At 43.7% G+C, this 20,932-nt stretch overlaps 1 protein-coding gene across 7 annotated transcripts in view; it reads right to left on the bottom strand.

The window, feature by feature from the left end:
- The window catches only part of cd99l2 (CD99 molecule-like 2), a 244,306-nt gene that overhangs the window by 219,856 nt on the left and 3,518 nt on the right, over positions 1–20,932 (bottom strand). The window lies entirely within an intron of this gene.

The raw sequence follows: 20,932 nt of genomic DNA, 5'->3' as shown, positions 1-20,932 counted from the left end.
AAACCCTGGACCTTCTTCCCGACGAACATCAAACTCTGCACTCTTTCTCCCCCAACAATCCTCTGATAAATGAACATAACATTAACATAATATTAGCTTTATTTGTCACATGTACATCAAAACATACAGTGAAATGTGTCATTTGTGTTAATGACCAACACAAGCTAAGGATTTTGCTGGGGACAGTCTGCAAGAGTCAGTTTTCCGGTGCCCTAACATGCCCACAGCTCTCTCACCCTAACCTGTACCTCTTTGGAAACTGGAGCACCCAGAGGCAACCTATGTGGTCATGGGAAGAATGTACAATCTCCTTCCAGACGTGGCAGGAAGCAAACCCGGATCACCTGGACTATCAACCACTACGCTACTGTGCCACCTCATCATCCAAGTCCTGAAGCCATACTGAGGTCAAACTGTTCCCTCTCCCCCATGCTCCACCATCCAAACTGGGTCTCACAGCACCTGCCCTGTCTCCCCATCGGACTTCAATCCCAAATACCTAATTATCTTTTTGGAAGCTCCACAGCTAATGGGGTTAATCAAAATTGTCACTAGCACCTTCAACTGGTTCGTTCTGATTCTGTTAAAACTTCACGAAGACATCCAAGGAGGGCGAATACTTTTTATAGGCACTGTGAATAAAAAAAAATAAATGTTGTGCAAGAAGAGAGGAATAAAAATACTGAGATAGTGTTCACAGGTTCATTGAACATTCAGAAATATGACGGCGGAAGGAAGAATGCTCTCCACGGTACCTATCTAGAAATTTGCTCATGTCTTTGGAGCCATACCCAATCTCCTCAAACTCCTAATGAAGTATAGCCACTGTTGTATCTTCTTTGCAACTGTTTTAACAGGTTGGGCCTAGGATAGATCCTCGCAGATGTTTACTCCCCAGAACCTGAAATTGCTCAATTTATTCATTGGTCTTACTGACATTCAGTGCAAGGTTGTTGCTGCAACACCACTCAACCAGCTGCTCTGTCTTACTCCTGCCTCCCTCTTCATCACCGTCTGAAATTCTTACAACTGCAGTTACGTCATTGGCAAATTTGTAGGTAGCATTTGAGCTGTGCCTTGCCGTTCATGGAATAATGGGTGTACAGAGAATAGAGCAGTGGGGCTACGCATACATCCTTGAGGTGTACCAGTGTTGATTGTCAACAAGGTGAAGATGCTACTTCCAATCCACACATATATAGTATTCCGGTTAGGAAGTCAAGCATCAGGTTGCAGGGGGAGGTACAGAGGCCTAGGTTTTGGAGCTTGTTGCTCTTGTCCAGGTGATCCAAGGCTGAGTGGAGAGCCAGCGAAATTTCATCCGCTAAGGACCTGCTGTGGTGATAGGCAAATTGTAGTGCCTATCAATCTTGCTTAGGCTGCAGTTGGCTCGATCCGTGACAACCTCTCAAAGTTGAGGAAATGATAAAATGAAAAAGCGAGCTATGTGTTTCCTCTCATGAGAGTATCTAGAAACAGAGGCCATCATCGAGAAAATAAAGGTTCAACTATTCAAAACAGAATTTGGTTTTTCTCACTCTGAATATCGTTATTGCAGTGACAGATGAATTCTTGACAAAACCTTGTGTCTGCCCCTCATGATTTTATAAGCTTCTTTAAGGTCATCCTTCTGCATTCTTCATTCCAGGAAAGCAGTCTGTCATAATTCAACCATTTTAGTTCTGGAAACATCCTTATGAATCTTTTCTGCACCATCTTTAGCTTAAACAATATTCTTCAGGGGAAATTTTGCCTAACAAATCTGTTGGAATTGCTGAGGAAATAACAAACAGGATAGACAAAGGAGAGTCAGTGGAGGTTGTTTATTCAGATTTTCAGAAGGCCTTTGACAAGGTGCCACACATTAAGGTACTTAGCAAAATAAGAGCCCATTGCAGGTTGCATCAGTTGTAATGAAGGCAAATGCAATGTCAGCATTCATCTTTAGAGGAATGAAATACAAGAGCAAGTATGTGATTTTGAACACTGATCAGTGTACTTGGTATATTATGAGCAGTCTTGAGCCCCTTATCTAAGGAAAGATGCCCTGACATTGAAGATGGTCCAGAGAAGATTCATGAGAATGACTCCAGGAATGAAAGGGTTAACATATAAAGACCATTTGGAGGCTCTGGATCTGTACTCACTGGATGAGGGGAGATCTCACTGAAACCTATTGAATATTGAAAGGCCTAGAGAGAGTGGATGTAACAAGTCTGTTTCCTGTAGTGGGTGAGTCTAGGACCAGAGTACATAGCCTCAGAATAGAGGGACGTCCACTTAGGCAGAAATGAGAAGAAATTTCTTTACCCAGGGATGCTGTATGTGTGGAATTCATGCCATGAATGGCTGTAGGGAAGCCAAGTCATTGAGTATATTTAAAGCAGAGATTGATGGCCTCTTGGTGTCAAAGGTTCTGAGGGGAAGGCAGGAGAATGGGGTTGAGAGGGATAGTAAATCAGCCATGATGGAATGTCAGAGCAGACTTGATGGGCCAAATGGCCTAATTCTGGTCCTACATCTTGTGGTCATGTATAGTGTAAGACCATGAAACCATAAGATATAGGAGCAGAATTAGGCCATTAGGCCCATCAAATCTGCTCCGCCATTTCATCATGGCCGATCCAATTTTCCACTCAACCCCAATCAAAACATAACCCCTTTACCCGATATCCCTTCATGCCGTGACCTATCAACAATCTATCAATCTCTGTCTTAAATATAACACAAAGACTTGGCCTCCACAGCTGCCTGTGGCAAAGAATTCCACAGATTCACCACTCTCTTGCAAAAGTAATTTCTCCTCATCTCTGTTTTAAAATGATGGCCCTCTATTTTGAGGCTGTGTCCTCTGGTCTGAGACTCTCCTATCATAGGAAACATCCTCTCCACATCCACATCTATCAAGGCCCTTCACCATTCGGTAGGTTTCAATGAAGTCATCCCTCATTCTTCTGAATTCTAGTGAATGCAGGCCTAGAGCCATCAAATACTCTTCATATAACAAGCCTTTCAATCCCAGAATCATTTTCCTGAACCTCCTTTGAACTCTCTCCAGTTTCAGCACATCCTTTCTAAGGTAAGGGGCCTAAAACTGCTCACAATACTCAAGTGAGGTTTTGCTAGAGTTTTATAAAGCCTCAACATTACATCTTTGCTTTTACATTCTAGTCCTCTCAAAATGAATGCTACCATCGCATTTTCCTCCTCACCACAGACTCAACCTGCAAATTAACCCTTGTGGAATCCTGAACAAGGACTCCCAATTCCTTTGCATCTCAGTTTTTTGTATTTTCTCTCCATTTAGAAACTGACCAGTCCTTTCATCTCTTCTACCAAGTGCATGACCATACAGTTCCTGACACTGTATTCCATCGGCCATTTCTTTGCCCATTCTCCTAATCTGTCCAAGTCCTTCTGTAGTCTTTCTACTTCCTCAAAACTACCTGTCCCTCCACCTATCTTCTATCATCTGCAAACTTTGCAACAAAGCAATCAATTCCATCATCTAAATCATTGACATTCAACATAAAAAGAATTGGTCCCAATACTGACCCCTGTGGAACACCACTAGTCACCAGCAGCCAACCAGGAAAGGCACCTTGTCAAAGGCCTTCTGAAAATCCAAGTACAAAACATCAACCGATTCTCCTTTGTCTATCCTGCTTGTTATTTCTTCAAAGAATTCTAACAGATTTGTCAGACAAGGGAAACCATGCTACCTACACCTATTTTATCATGTGTCTCCAAGTACACTGAGACCTCATCCTTAATAATCGATTCCAGCATCATCCCGACCACTGAGGTCAAACTAACTGACCTACAGTTCCCTTTCTTCTGCCTCTCTCCCTTCTTGAAGTGTGGTGTGACATTTGCAATTTTCCAGTCTTCCAGAACCATTCCAGAGTCTAGTGATTCTTGAAAGATCATTATTAAAGACTCCACAATCTCTTCAGCCACCTCCTTCAGAACCCTGGGATGCATAGGTGACTTATTTACCTTCAGACCTTTCAGTTTTCCAAGGACCTTCTGTCCAGTAATGGTAACTTGACACACTTCCTGACCCTTGACACTTGGAATTTCCACCATACTACTAGTGTTTTCCACAGTGAAGACTGATGCAAAATACTTATTCATTTCATCCGTCATTTCCTTGTCCACCTTTACTACCTCTCCAGCATCATTTTCAGTGATCCAATATCCACTCCAGCCTATGTTTTACACTTTATGTACCTGAAGAAACTTTTGGTATCTACTTTAGTATTACTGGCTAGTTTACTTCCGTATTCAATCTTTCCTTAATGACTTTTTAGTTGCCTTCTCTTGCCTTTTAAAAGCTTCTCAATCCTCTAATTTCCCATTATTTTTTGCTCTATTATATGCCCTCTCTTTGGCTTTTATGTTAGTCTTGACTTCTCTTTTTAGTCAGCGTTGTGTCATCTTGCCTTTAGAATGCTACTTCCTGTTAGTAATGTATATAACCTGTACCTTCCTAATTGCTTATAGAAATTGCAGTTGTTGATGCTCTGCCGTCATCCCTGCCAGTGTTCTTTTCCAATCAATTTTGGCCATCTCCTCTTTTATGCCTCTGTAATTCCCTTTACTCCACTGTTATATTGATCCATCTGACATTAGCTTTCCCTTCTCAAACTTCAGGGTGAATTCAATCATATAATGATCACTTGCCCATAAGGGTTCTTTTGCCTTCAGTCCTCTTAACAATTCTGGTTCATTGCACAACACCCAATCCAGAATAGCAGTTCCCGTAGTGGGCTCAACCACAAACTGCTCTAAAAAGCCATCTTGTAGGCACTCGAGAAATTGCCCCTCCTGGAATCCAGCACCAACTTGATTTTCCCAATCTACCTGCATTTTGAAGTCCCCCATGACTAATGTAACATTGCCTTTTTGGCACACATTTTCTCTCTTACATTGTAATTTGTAGACTACATCCTTACTGCTGTTTGGAGGTCTGTATACAACTCCCATTAGGTTCTTTTTACTCTTGCAGTTCCTTCGCTCTATCAACAATGATTCAATACCATGGAGACCAGAACTGCACACAATCGTCCAGGTGCAATCTCACCAACATCCTACTGGGACTTGAGATTGAAAGAAAATCTTTAAATAGAACTTCAGGACCCTCAGACTATATAAGTTAATTCCAAAATTGATGCTCAAACCTAGATTAGAGATTCTGGAAGTGATGGCAACAAGTTAACATTTGTCAGGAAATTAAAGCTCCTTCCAAACTACTCAGCAAATGCCACAGAAAGACATTTCCCATCTATCTGGATGAATATTTTAACCTTGAATCAAACTTAACTTTATTTCCTCATTTAGTGCTTGGAATTTGTTTGACCGGAATAATTAGGTGCCTCTGCCTCTTTGTAATCAGGATAATTCTGTTCAGGATTAACTATCAAGGTGGCTTGGTAGTGTAGTGGTTAGCACAACGCTTTACAGTGACAGCAACCCGGGTTCAATTCCCGTTGCTGTCTGTAAGGAGTTTGTACGTTCTCCCCATGGGTTTCTTTCCACACTCCAGAGATGTAGTGGCTGGTTGGTTAATTGGTCATTGTAAATTGTGACTGGGCTAGGGTTAGATCAGGGGTTGCTGGCCGGAAAGGTCTAATCTGTGCTGTTCCTCAATAAATAAATAAAAATAGATTATCAGGATATTACCTGGACATTGGGACTAAATTACAAGGAGAGGTAGTGTAAACAAGGGCTTCATTCCCTGGAACATAAAAGACTGAGGGGTGAGCAGGTACAAGGTCACGACAGGGTGAAAGCACCACACACAAAATGCTGGAGCAATTTCTATGGGGGGGATTAAACAAAGTTTTGGGCTGAAATCTTTCATCAGGGCTGGAGAAGGAAGAAAGTGGGGGGAGGGGAAGGAGTACAATCTGGCAGATGATAGGTGAAACCTATCGGGGAAAGATGAAGTGAGAAGCTGGGAGGTGATAGGCTGAAACCCTTCGGCAGGACTAAAGAAGCAGGGGGCAGGGGGCCTATAAAGAAAGTGGGGACAGGGTGGAAAACCAATCAGAGGAAAGATCAAGGGATGGGGGAGGGGAAGCAGGGAGGGGATAGGCAGGAGAGGTGAAGAAGGAATCTAACGGGAAACAACTATGGGTTGTAGAAGAAGGCAGAGTCATGAGAGGTGATAGGCAGCTAGAAGAGGAGACAGAGTGAAGGTGGGATGGGGAAGGGAGAGGGAGAGGCAGGGAATTACTGGAAGTTGGAGAATTTGATGTTCATACCAAGGGGCTGGAGACTACCCAGTATATGAGATGTTGTTCCTCCAACCGAAGTTTGGCCTCATCATGGCAGCAGAGGAGGCCGTGTATGGACATATCCGAATGGGAATGAGAGGGAGAGTTGAAGTGAGTGGCAACCGCGAGAACCTGTCTGTTGTGGCGGATGGAGCGTACGTGCTCCGCAACTTCTGCCACCTTCAACAGGACCCCACCACTAAGGACGTCTTTCTCTCTCTACCCCTCTCTGCTTTTTGCAAGGATCATTCCCTCCACAACTGCCTGGTCCACACGTCCCTCCCCACAGATCTCCCAGCTGGCACTTAACTCTGCAAGTGTAAGTGCTACACCTGTCCCTACACCTCATCTCTTACCACCATTCAGGGCCCCAAACAGTCCTTCTAGGTGAGGCAACACTTCACTTGTGAGTCTGTTGGGGTAATCTATTGCATCCGGTGCTCCCGGTGCGGCCTCCTCTACATCAGTGGGACCCGATGCAGATTGGGTGACCACTTCGTTGAGCACCTACACAACAGACAGGATCTCCCGGTTGCCACTCACTTCAACTCTCCCTCTCATTCCCATTCGGATATGTCCATACATGGCCTCCTCTACTGCCATGAAGAGGCCAAATTTTGGTTGGAGGAACAACATCTCATATACCATCTGGGTAGTCTCCAGCCCCTTGGTATGAACATCGAATTCTCCAACTTCCGGTAATTCCCTGCCTCTCCCTCTCCCTTCCCCATCCCACCTTCACTCTGTCTCCTCTTCTAGCTGCCTATCACCTCTCATGACTCTGCCTTCTTCTACAACCCATAGTTGTTTCCCGTTAGATTCCTTCTTCACCTCCCCTGCCTATCCCCTCCCTGCTTCCCCTCCCCCACCCCTTGATCTTTCCTCTGATTGGTTTTCCACCCTCCCTCCACCTTTATAGGGCCCCTGCCCCTCCTTCTTCAGTCCTGCCGAAGGGTTTCGACCCGAAACGTTGACTGCTTCTTTCAACAGATGCTGCCCGACCTGCTGAGTTCATCCAGCTTTTTTGTACGTCAAAAATCTATCCAACCTTGTCTTAAATATATTTAATCAGGTAGTCTTCAATGTTTCATTAGATAGAGAATTCCACAGATTCACCACTCTCTGGGAAAAGCAGTTCCTCCTCATTTCTATTCTGAATCTACTCCCCTGAATTTTCAGGCTATGCCCCCTAGTTCTAGTTTCACCTATCAGTGGACACAACTTTCCTGCCTCTATCTTATCAATCCTTTTCATAATTCTGTATGTTTCTATAAGATCTCCTCTCATTCTTCTGAATTACAGTGAGTACAGTCCCAGGTGACTCAATCTCTCCTCATAGTCTAACCCCCTCATCTCTGGAATCAACCTGGTGAACCTCCTCTGCACCACCTCCAAAGCCAGTATATCCTTCCTCAAGTAAGGAGACCAGAACTGCAGCCTTACCAGTATCCTGTACAGTTGCAGAACAACCTCCCTGCCCTTAAGTTCAATGCCTTTAGCAATGAAGGCCAACATTCCATTTGTCTTCATGATAGCCTGCTGCACCTGCAAACCAACAAATTGCGATTCATGCACAAGCACTCTCAAGTCCCTCGGCACAGCCGAATGCTGCAATCTTTTACCATTTAAGTAATAATCTGTTCTTTCATTTTTCCTTCCACTTAAAAGACATTTGATAAGAATCCATGTGAATGTTGGTCCATAACACATTACATTATGCTATTGAGGGTAATATGTAGATTAGTCACTGAGCACTACAGACTGAAACAAGCCCTTTGGCCCATCTAGTTCATAACAAAATGTTATTCTGCCTAATTATATTGATCTGCAGCTGGACCATAGTCCTCCACATACTTCCCATCCATTTAGTTATCCAAACTTCTCATAAGTGCTGCAATAGAAACACAGAAATAGAGAAAACCTGCAGCAGAATACAGGCCTTTGGTCCACAAAGCTGTGCCGAACATGTCCTTATCTTACAAATTACCTCGGGTAACCCATAGCCCTCTATTTTTCTGATCTCAATATACCTGTCCAGGAGTCTCTGAAAAGACCCTATCGTAACCGCCTACACCACCTGCCCATTCCACACACTCACCACTCCCTGCGTAAAAAAACTTACCCCTGATATCTCCTCTGTACCTGATTCCAAACATCTTAAAACTGTGCCCTCTTGTGCTAGCCATTTCAGCCCTGGGAAAGCCTCTGACTATCCACACGATCAATGTCTCTCATCATCTTGTACACCTCAATCAGGTCACCTCTCATCCTCCGTTACTCCAAGGATAAAAGGCTGCATTCACTCAACCTATTCTCATAAGGCACGCTCCCCAATCCAGGCAACATCCTTGTAAATCTCCTTTGCACCCTTTCTATGGTTTCCACATCCTTCCTATAGTGTGGCAACCAGAACTGAGCACAGTACTAAAAGTGAGGTCTGACCAGGATCCCATATAGCTGCAACATTACCTCTAAACTCAATCCCACGATTGATGAAGGCCAATGCACCGTATGCTTTTTTTAACCACAGAGTCCATCTGCGAAGTCCATCTGGACTCGGACCCCAAGACCCCTCTGATCCTCCACACTGCCAAGAGTCTTACCATTAATACTACATTCTGCCATCATATCGGACCTACGAGAATGAACCACCTCACACTACTCTGGGTTGAACTCCATCTGCCACTTCTCAGCCCAGTTTTGCATCCTATCGATGTCCCGCTGTAACCTTTGACAGCCCTCCACACTATCCACAACACCTCCAACCTTTGTGTCATCAGCAAACTTGCTAACCCATCCCTCCACTTCCTCATCCAGGTCATTTATAAAAATCATGAAGAGTAAGGGTCCCAGAACAGATCCCTGAGGCACTCCACTGGTGACCGATCTCCATGCAGAATATATCTACCAACTACTCTTTGCCTTCTGTGGGCAAGCCAGTACTGGATCCACAAACCAATTTCCCCTTGAATCCCATGCCTCCTTACTATCTTTATAAGCCTTGCATGGGGTACCTTAGCAAATGCCTTGCTGAAATCCATATACACTACACCTACTGCTCCACCATCATCAATGTGTTTAGTCACATCCTCAGAAAATTCAATCAGGCTCATAAGGCACGACCTGCCTTTTACAAAGCCATGCTGACTATTCCTAATCATCTTATGCCTCTCCAAATGTTCATAAATCCTGCCTCTCAGGATCTTCTCCATCAACCTGAAGTAAGACTCACTGGTCTATAATTTCCTGGGCTATCTCTACCCCCTTTCTTGAACAGTGGAACAACATCCACAATCCTCCAGAGCCTCCCCCATCCCCAATGATGATGCAAAGATCATTGCCAGCAATCTCCTCCCTCACCTCCCACAGTAGCCTGGGGTACATCTCGTCTGGTCCCGGTGACTTATCCAACTTGATGCTTTTCAAAAGCTCCAGCACATCCTCTTTCTTAATATCTACATGCTCAAGCTTTTCAGTCCGCTGTAAGTCATCCCTGCAAACACCAAGAACCTTTTCCGTAGTGAATACTGAAGCAAAGTACTCATTAAGTACCTCCGCTATCTCCTCTGTTTCCATACACAGTTTTCCACTGTCACCCTTGATGGGTCCTATTCTCTCACGTCTTATCCTCTTGCTCTTCACGTACTTGTAGAATGCCTTGGGGTTTTCCTTAATGCTGTCCGCCAAGGCCTTCTCATGGCCCCTTCTGGCTCTCCTAATTTCTGTCTTGCGCTCCTCCTGTTAGCCTTATAATCTTCAAACTCTCTATCATTACCTAGCTTTTTGAAGTTTTCGTAAGCTCTTCTTTTCTTCTCGACTAGGTTTACGACAGCTTTTGTACACCACAGTTCCTGTACCCTACCATCCTCTCCCTATCTCATTGGAACGTACTTAGGTAGAACTCCATGGAAATATCCCCTGAACATTTGCCACATTTCTTCCATACATTTCCCTGAGAACATCTGTTTCCAATTTATGCTTTCAAGTTCCTGCATTCTCTTTAATCTAATTAAATGCTTTCCTAACTTATCTGTTCCTATCCCTCTCCAATGCTACAGTAAAGGAGATAGAGTTGTGATCACTACCTCCAAAATGCTCTCCCACTGTGTGATCTGACACCTGACCAGGTTCATTTCCCAATACCAGATCAAGTACAGCCTCTCCTCTTGTAGGCTTATCTTCATATTGTGTAAATAAACCTTCTTGAACACACCTAACAAACTCCACCCCATCAAAACCCTTCGCTCAAGGGACATGCTAATTGATATTTGGAAAATTAAAATCTTCCACCACAAAAACCCTTTTACTATTGGGTGGTCTATAAAAAACACCAAATAGAGTTATTGACCCCTTCCTGTTCTAACTTCCACCCACAGAGACTCTGTAGACAATCCCTCCATGTCTTCCTCCTTTTCTACAGCCTTGACACTATCTCTGATCAACAGTACCACGCCCCCACCTCTTTTGCCTCCCTCCCTGCCCTTTCTGAAACATCTAAAGCCTGGCACTTGAAGTAACCATTTCTGCCCCTGAGCCATCCAAGTCTCTGTAATGGCCATGACATCATAGCTCCAAGTACTGATCCACACTCTGAGCTCATCCACTTTGTTCATAATACCCTTTGCATTAAAATAAACACATCTCAAACTGTCGGTCTGAGCGCGTCCCTTCTCTGTCATCTGCCTATCCTCCCTTTTGCACCGTCTCCAAACTTTCTTTATTTGTGAGCCAACTGCCTCTTCCTCTGTCTTTTCAGTTTGGTTCCCACCCCCCCAGCAATTCTAGTTTAAACTCTCCCCAATAGCCTTAGCAAACCTTCCTGCCAGGATATCAGTCCCCCTGGGATACAAGTGCAACCCGACCTTTTTGCAGAGGTCACTCCTGCCCCAGAATATGTCCCAATGATGGAAAAATCTGAATCCCTGCCCCCTGCTCCAAACCCTCAGCCACACACTTATCCTCCACTTCACTCTATTCCTATACTCACTGTTACGTGGCACAGGCATTAATCCCAAGATTACTTCCAGGACCTTTGTGGTCCTGCTTCTCAACTTCCTTTGTAATTCCCTGTAGTCTGCTTTTAGGACCTCCTCCCTTTCCCTGCCTATGTTGTTGGTACCAATATGTACCACAACCTCTGGCTGTTCTCCTTCCCACTTCAGGATATCTTGGATGCGATCAGAAACATCCCGGACCCTGGTACCTGAGAGCCAAACTACCATCCGTGCTTCTTTCCTGCATTCCTGCATTCACAGAATCACCTGTCTTAACCCCCTAACTATAGAGTCCCCTATCACTGCTGCCATCCTCTTCTTTTCCCTTCCCTTCTGAACCACAGGGCTAGACTCTGTGCCAGAGGCACAGCCACTGTTGCTTCCCCCATTTAGGCCATCCCCCCCCAACAGTACTCAAGCAGGAGTACTTATTGTCAAGGGGTACAGTCACAGGGTACTCTCTGGCCTGTGACTCCTGCTCTTCTGACTATTACATCACTTATCTGTCCCCCCTGGCCGCAGTGTGACTACCTGCCTATAGTTCCTCTCTATCACCTCCTCACTCTCTAGTGGTTAGATGGAAAGAATATTGTGCTAGAAAGTAGCAGTGAAATGTGGAATATTCTCAGTTAGGAATCTCTACATAGAATCTCAAGGATTAGTACATCGACGAGTGGAGCACAGAAACAAATCCTTCAGCCCATGATGTGCTTAACGTAATGCCAAATTCAATTAGATCCCCTCTTCTTGTACATGGTCCATATTCCTCCATTCATTGTATGTACCTTACTATGCAAAACTCTTAGGTACACATATATATCTAGGGTCCCCAAAACCTTTGCATAGTAATTTATTTGTCAACATGGAGCGGAGGGAGCTTGTAAATCTGGCGGGAGGAATACATGTTGGGAATGGTGAGGGTGGAACACCATGGGAGAGCAGGTGGTAGAGAAAGAGAGCTGGGGTGGGGGGGTTGGCACGGGTGCAGGCACACCCAGCCCAGAAACACCTGGCAAGGTCATTTGATTCCAAACAATTGGCTTATTGATCATTACAGAATGTCTCTCAGTTGCATCCTGCTCACTCCCCTCACTCTTCTCCTTTTCCCAACCATGCTTCCATCGCCCTAACCCTTTCCCATTCTCAATCCACAATAGAGACCCAATCAGAATCAGGTTTGTCATCACTCACAAGTCATGATTTTTTTTTGTTGCAGCAGTGCAGTGCATAAAATTAATACAGTACTCTGCAAAATCTTTGGTATTCTAGCTATATATATCTAAGAATCTTGCACAGTACTGTATGTCTCAGTCTCCAATATTATCATCTGCAGATGATTTAGCATTCACTAAGTTTACAGTTTACTTAAGCATCAGCCTGCAACATGAACTTTTCATTGTCATATTGCTTTTGGGAAACTTGCTATGGGCATTATCACTCACAAATGTCAGGAAATTTGTTTTTTTTGGCAGCACTACAGTACATACAATAATTACTACAGTACTGTACAAAAATCTTAGCTATATATATCTGCCCAAGACTTTTGCATAGTATTGTTGACCCAATAATTATGAGAGCAAATGATATGTTGGCCTTTAATACAAAGAGTTTGAAGTCATAAAGCAGGAAAGCCTTGTTACTAAGTACACAGGAATTTGGTGAGGCCACACTGCATACAGTTTTAGTCTCTTTATTTGGAGACATTTAAAGATTTTTAAAGATTAAAAATTATATTTATTTGTCGCATGTACATCAAAACATACACTCAATGGCCAGTTTATTAACTACGCCTGCTCATACTTGCAAATATCTAATCAACCAATCATGTGTCAGTAACTCAATACATAAAAGCATGCAGATGTGGCCAAGAAGTTCAGTTGTTGTTCAGACCAAACATCAGAATGGGGAAGAAATGTGATCTAAGTGACTTTGACTGTGGAATGAATGATTGTTGGTACCAGATGGGGTAGTTTGAGTATTTCCAAAACTGCTGATCTCCTGGGATTTTCACACATAAGTCTCTTGAGTTTTGAGAAGATTACGCAAAAACAAATAAAACATCCAGTGAGGTACAGTGCTATGGGTGAAAATGCCTTGTTAAGGAGAGAGGTCAGAGAATTGCCAGACTGGCTCAAACAGACAGGAAGGCAACAGTAACTCAAATAACCAGGCATTACAACTGTGCTGTGCGGAAGAGTATCTCTGAATGCACGACATGTTGAACCTTGAAGTGGATGGGCTACAACAGCTGATGACCACGAATATACACTCAATGGCTACTTCATTAGGATCAGGAGGTACCTAATAAAGTGGCCACTAAGTATATATCAAAAATGTGTTGTTTGCATCAAATCAAATGAGTGAGGATTGTGCTGGGAAGCTGCAAGTGTCCTCATGATTCTGACACCAACATAGCATGCCCACAACTCAGTAACCCTGACCTTACACCGTTAGAATGTGGGAGGTAACCAGAGCACCTGGCAAAAACCCCATGCCATCATGAGGAGAACATGCAAATGCCAATCTTACAACTGACAGTTTAATGCTCTTATGCTGCAGGTTAATGCATGGAATGAAAAGTTTATTTGAATACAGTCAGTGAAGTAAGTGGAGCTTATACTCTTGAAGTTGAAAAGAATGATAAGCAATCTTATTAAAATGTACAAATTTCTGAGGGGCTTAGCAGGATGATGCTATGAGAATATTTATTATGATAAAGGAAATCTCAAACTACTTGGCATGGTATGATAATGGGGAACCCTTTAAGTATTGAAGAATTTCTTTGACCAGACTTGTGAATTCCCTACCCAGAGAGCTGAAGGAGCTGTGCGAGGCTGAGATAGACATACATTTTGCACTAGAGTAGAATCAAGAGTTACGGAAATCAGGAAGGAAGTGTTGAAAGTAATGACCAAAAAAGGCAATGACTGGAGGGGATCAGTATGATCTGACTCTGCTTCCCATGTTGGCTTTGTTGTACCAAAGCTTGTCTGGATGGTTATCCAGAGTGTGGCATGGCGGCAAGGTATTTAGAGTCACACTTTGCAGTTTCAGCTGTAAGACTGGGGCTTAATTTTCTGTTGCTGCCTCTCAAGAGATTGCAGATTCTCTCCATGACCACATGGGTTTCCTCCAAGTCCCACTGTTTCCTCCCATGTTCCAAATACATACAGTACTGTGCAAAAGTCTTAGGCTCATATGTTTAGCTAGGTACCCAAGACTTTTCACAATACTGTATTTGTCAACGTAGAGTGAAAAGTGAGTTTGTAAATCTGGCAGGAGCAAAGGATGTTGGGAATCATAAGGGTGGAGTGCAGCATAACAGGTGTGGACAGGTGGCAAAGAAGAAGTGCCAGGGGTGGGGTGGGGGTGGTCAGGGTGCAGACACACCCAGACCTGAGACACCAGGCAAGGTCATTTGATTCCATACAATTGGAATATTGATCATTACAGAATGTCTCTATGATGCTTCCCACTCCCTCCCCTCTCTCTTCTCCTTTTTCCAACCATGATTCCCCTCTCTCTGCCCCCTCCCCACTCTCAGTCTGCAATAGAAACCCAAATCAGAATCAGGTTTATCATCACTCATATAAGTCATGAAATTTGATGAAAGTGACACACTTCACTGTATGTTTCGATGTACTTGTGTAAAATTTAGTTAACAGAGTCATAGAACACTACAGAAATGGAACTTGCTAAAATATTAACCTGCCTAGGCCACTGACCAGCACCAGCACCATATCTCTCCAAACCTCTCGTATCCATGTACCAATCCAAATTTCTCTTAAATGATGAAATCAAACCCACACCCACCACTTCTGCTGGCAGCTCATTCCATACTCTAACCACACTCTGAGGGAAGAAGCTCCCCCTCATATTTCCCTGAAACATTTCACCTTTAACATTTAACCCATGACCTTAAGCTCTAATCTCACCAAACCTCAGTGGAAAAAGCCTGCTCACATTTACCCTATCTATACCCCTCATAATTTTGTATACTTCTATCATTTTCCCCCTTATTCTCCTCTGCTCCAGTGAATAAAATTAACCTTTCCCTATAATTCAGGTCCTCAAATCCTGGCAACATCCTTGTAAATTGTCTCTGCACTCTTTCAACTCTTTCAATCTTATTTATATCTTTCCTGTAGGAGATCACCAAACTGCACACAATGCTCCAAATTAGGCCTCACCAATGTCTTATACAACTTCAACATAACATCCCAACTCCTGTACTCAATACATTGATTTAGGACGGCCAATGTGTCCAAAGCATCCTTTATGACCCTATCTACTTGTGATACCACTCTTAAGGAATTAGGGATCTGTATTCCCAGATGCCTCTTATCTACTGCACTCCCTAGTGCCGTACCCCTCACTGTGCAAGTCCTGCCTTGGCTTGTCCTCCCAGATTGCAGTGCATTGTGCAAATTTGTCTATATTATATTTCACCTGCCATTTTCAGCCCATTTTTCCAGCTGGCCCAGATCCCATTGTAAGCTTTGATAATCTTCCTCACTGTCCACTACAATCTTGTTATCATCTGCAAATTTGCTGATCCAGTTAACCACATTATCATCCAGATCATTGTTCATTGACAAATAATAATGGACCCAGCACTGATCCCTGCAGCACACCACTAGTCGCAGGACTTCATTTAGAAAGGCAACCATCTACTACCACTGTCTGGCTTCTCCCACAAAGCCAATGTCCAATCCAATTTACTACCTCATCTTGAATGCCAAGCGAATGAACCTTCTTGATCAAATTCCCATGTGGGACTTTTTCCAAAGACCTTACTAAAGTCCATCTAGTCAACAGCCACTGCTTTGCCTTCATCAATCTTCTTGCAAACTCTCTCAAAAAAACTCTATAAGATTGGTTCAACATGACCTACCACGCACAAAGCCATGATGACTGACCCTTATCGGTCCCTATCTATCCACATACTCATATAGCCAGTCCCTTAGAATACCTTCAAATAACTTACTCATTATAGACGTCAGGCTCACTGGCCTATAATTTTCTGGCTTATTTTTACAGCCTTCCTTAAACAATGGAACAATATTAGCTATCCTGCAATCTAACAGCACCTCACCTATGGCAAGGACATTTTAAATACAGTATCTAGGCCAGGGCCACTGCAATTTCAGCACTAGCTTCCTACAAGGTCTATGGGAATGCATTGTCATTCCCTAGGGATTTACCCACCCTAATTTGTCTCAGGATAGCAAACATCTCCCCAGCCCCCCCCCCCCCCCCCACCAGGTAATCTGTATACCCTTCACGGTCTCCCAACTACTTTGCCTCACTTCTATAGACTCTGTCCATTTCCTGAGTAAATACAGGAGCACAATATCCATTTAAGATATCTCCGATCTCATTCGCCTCCATACAGAGATAACCACTCTGATGTTCTAAAGGACAAATTGTGTCCCTGCCTCAGTATCTCTAGAAAACCAAGGTTTCCTAAACCTGTAATCCTTGACATTTATTCTGACAGGAACACAAACTTTGTACTCTCAAAATATCACTTTTGGAGGCCTCCCACTTACCAAGTACACCTGTCCCAATCTATACTTCTCATATCCTTTCTGATACCATCAAATTGGCATCACTCCAATTTGGAATTTCAACCCAAGGACTAGACCTTCCCTTCTCAATAAATATCTTGAAACTGGTGGTGTTATGATCACTGAATGCAAAGTGTTCCCCTACACAAACTTCTGTCACCTGCCCTGTCTCATTCTCCAAGAGCAGATCAAGTATCGCATAGTCTGTCATTGGGACTTCTACATACTGAATAAGGAAACTTTCCTGAAAACATCTGATGAACTTTATCCTATCTATTCCTTTTACAGTATGGGAGACCCAGTCAATATGTGGAAAGTTAAAATCATTTACTATGATAACATTATGTTTCTTGCAATAATCTGTGTTTTCTCTAAAAGTTTACTCCTCTGAATTCCATGGACTGCTGGGTAGGCCACCTGTATAGGGTTGAACTGAAGAATAAGAAACTATAGTAATCTTTATCATAATGCTGTGAGGACTTATACCTATAGCCTGTGGTATGCGTGTAGGTATAGGCCTCCATTCGTCTCAATAGATCATGGATTTGCACATTGGAAAGTTTCCAGGGCGCAAGCCTGGGCAAGGCTTTTTTTATGGAAGACCGGCAGTTGCCCAAGCTGCCACCGACGTTGTCCAAGGGAAGGACCCATACAGCTTGGCACCAGTGCCGTCGCAGAGCAATGTGTGGTTAAGTGCCTTGCTCAAGGACACACATGCAGCCTCAGCCAAGGCTCGAACTAGCGACCTTCAGATCACTAGACGAACACCTTAACCACTCGGCCACGCGCCAACACAATGGTATGGACAGTTAATGTGAAGAGGTAGCATGTATGACATCAGTGGTGGGAAAGTCATTGGAAGGTATTCTAAGGGACAGTATATGTAAGTGTTTGGATAGAACGATTAGGAATAGTCAGTATGGCTTTGCGCGCAAAAGGTTATGTCTAATCAATCTTATCGAATCTTTTGAGCAAGTTACAAGGAAAGTTAATGAAGGCAAGACAGTGGATGTTGTCTACATAGACTTCAGTAAGGCATTTGACAAGGTCCTGCATGCAAGGGTGGTCAAGAAGGTTCAGTTGCTTGACATTCAAGATGAGGCAGTAAATTGGATTAGATACTGGCTTTGTAGGAGAAGCCAGAGGGTGGAAGCAGGTGGTTGTCTCACTGACTGGAGGCCTGTGACTAGTGGAGTGCTACAGGGATGGGTGCTGGGTCCATTGCTGTTTGTCATTTATATTGATGATCTGGATGATAATGTGGCTAACTGGATCATCAAATTTGCAGATGACACCAAGATTAGGGAAGTAGTGGACTGTGAGGAGGATTATCAAATCTTGCAGCGGGATCTGGACCAGCTGGAAAAATGGCTGAAAAATAGCAGATGGAATTTAATGCAGACAAGCTTGAGGTGTTGTACTTTGCGTGGACCAACCAGGGTATGTTTTACACAGTGAGCAGTAGGGCACTGAGGAGTGAGGTAGAACAAAGGGATCTGGAATACATGTCTACAGTTCATTTAAAGTGGCATCACAAACTCCCAGAAAATTGGTGCACCTAACTCTGTCTATGAAGGAGCCATATATTTACAAATGGGGAAGGTTTGTCTGCACCATGTTTCCTTTGTCTTCAGGCTTAGGTTGTTCTCACAGCATTCCATCAGCTGCTCCACTTCCTCCCTATATTCTATCTCATCATCATTCTTGATAAGGCTAATCACTGCTGTGCCATTCACAAGCCTGATGACATGTTTTGAGCTGAATCCTGCAACACAGTCAGGCGTCAGCAGTGTGAAGAGCCTTGGGGAGTGCCCGTGCTCAGCGTAATGGGACTAGAGGCGTTGGTCTCCACCTGGACAGACTGCGGCCTCAGTGTTAACAAGTCCAATTGCAGAGCAAGTTGCTGAGACCCAGTGAGGACAGTTTCCCCACTAGTTTCTGGGGTACGATGGTGTTGAACACTGAACTGAAGTCTATAAACAGCAGTCTGGCATATTGGACCCCATTTTCCAGGTGGGACAGGACAGAGTGGAGGGCAGAGCCTATTGCATTGTCAGTGTACTCTCTGGAATTCAGAATAATGAGGGGGTGACCTCATCGAAACCTTTTGAATATTGAAAGGCCTTGATAGAGTGGATGTGGAGGGTATAGTTCCTATGGCGGAGGAGTCTAGGACCAGAGGAGACAGACTCAGAATAGAGGGGTGTCCTTTTAGAAAAGAGATGAGGAGGAATTTATTTAGCTAGAGAATAGTGAATCTGTGGAATTCTTTGCACGGGCAGCTGTGAGGCAAAGTCATTGGGTGTATTTAAGGTAGAGGTTGACAGGTTCTTGATTAGTCAGAGCATGAAGGGCTGTGGGGAGAAGGCAGGAGATTGGGGCCAAGCGGGAAAATGGATCAGCCCTGGTGAATGGCAGAGCAGACTCGATGGGCCAAATGGCCTAATTATGTTCCCTTATCTTATGGTCTTTTACATCTTATGGTATACATTGCCAACCCTGTTAAAAGATTAATTTATGTCCAAGTGATTAACGTGATATTAATGTTGAACAGCTTTGGATCCCTTATCTCAGACAGGATGTGTTGGCTTTGGAGAGGGTTCAGAGGAAGTTCACAAGAATGATTCTGGGAATGATAGGGTTAACATACAAGGAGCGTTTACTGGCTCTGGCCCTGTACTCACTGCAGTTTAGAAGAATTAGGGAGGTTCTTATTGAAACTTATCAAATACTGAAAAGCCTAGAGAGCATGGGCATGGAGAGGATGTTTCCTATAGTGGGGGAGTCTAGAACCAGAGGTACCTCAGAATACAAGGACAACCCATTAGAACAGATAAGAGGATGAATTTCTTCAGCTCGAGTGTGGTGAATCTGTAGAATTGCCATGGATGGCTGTGGAAGTGAAGTCATAGGGTGTATTCAAAGCAGAGGTTGAAAGGTTCTTGATTAGCAAGGGTGTCAGAGGTTATGAGGAGAAGGCAGGAGAATTCAGTCAAGAGGGATAATAAATCAGCCATGATGGAGTGGCAGAGCAGACTCAATGGATTGAATGGTCTAATTCTGCTCCTATGTCTTATGGTCTTATGTAAAATTACTATGATAAATTAATGCCACTGCACTGGAGATCAAAATGCACACATTGACCACAGGTCAAGAAATATTTGCTGCTAAAATGGAGAATGTTCAGTGGCTTCACCGAGAATGTTCTCACAATTCTCAACATACAGCATATAACTCCAGTTACTTGCTGTCTGATCATTGGGAAGTCCTGATGGGTCAGCATTCAATATACTAAGTGATGTTTGCCACACCCTTTTCCACTCACTGAGGCCCTGGCTGCCATGCTCCCTTTAAATATCTGATTGACTGAATAATTTAACATTATACTGTGTAGCATTTAATAAAGGTGAAGTGGAAGTGCGTGATGATATTAATATAAGCAAAATCCAAAAGATTGTCAGATCCGGTCGCCCAGCATCACCAATGAGCATGCCAGATTTTCCATGTTGTATGACCATGAGACATAGGATCAGAATTGGGCCATTTGGCCCATTGAGTCTGCTCTACCATTTCATCACAGCTGATCTATTTGTGCTCTCAGACTGAACCCCCTGCCTTCTCCTCCCCACCCCCCCCATATCCCTTCATGCCCAGACAAATCAAGAATCTTTCAAACTCTGCCTTAAATACCCACAAAGACTTTTCGGAGATTTACAGTAGATTGCTAGACTACAAAATTATGAGGTGGTAGGGGAAAGGGTTGTGATCCTCGCCAAAATAATGTCAAGATATGATGTTGCTGACATCTTAAATACAAAGCAGGAATAGTAGCGTAGCCGTTGGTGCATTACTTTAAAGTACCAGCGACACCACTGTCTGCATAATGGTAGTACGTTCTCTCCCTGAACTGCGTGGGTTTCCACCAGTGGTGACAAATTAACTTGCTAAGCTGTATATCTCCCTCCTGCCATCTGGCAAAAGGTACCGAAGCATTTGGGCTCTCACGACCAGACTGTGCAACAGTTTCTTCCCCCAAGCCATCAGACTCCTCAATACCCAGAGTCTAGACTGACATCTACATCAATTA

Source organism: Hypanus sabinus, chromosome 8, assembly GCF_030144855.1.
Source record: "Hypanus sabinus isolate sHypSab1 chromosome 8, sHypSab1.hap1, whole genome shotgun sequence".
NCBI lineage: Eukaryota > Metazoa > Chordata > Chondrichthyes > Myliobatiformes > Dasyatidae > Hypanus > Hypanus sabinus.
This window is presented reverse-complemented; position numbering and strand designations above follow the sequence as displayed.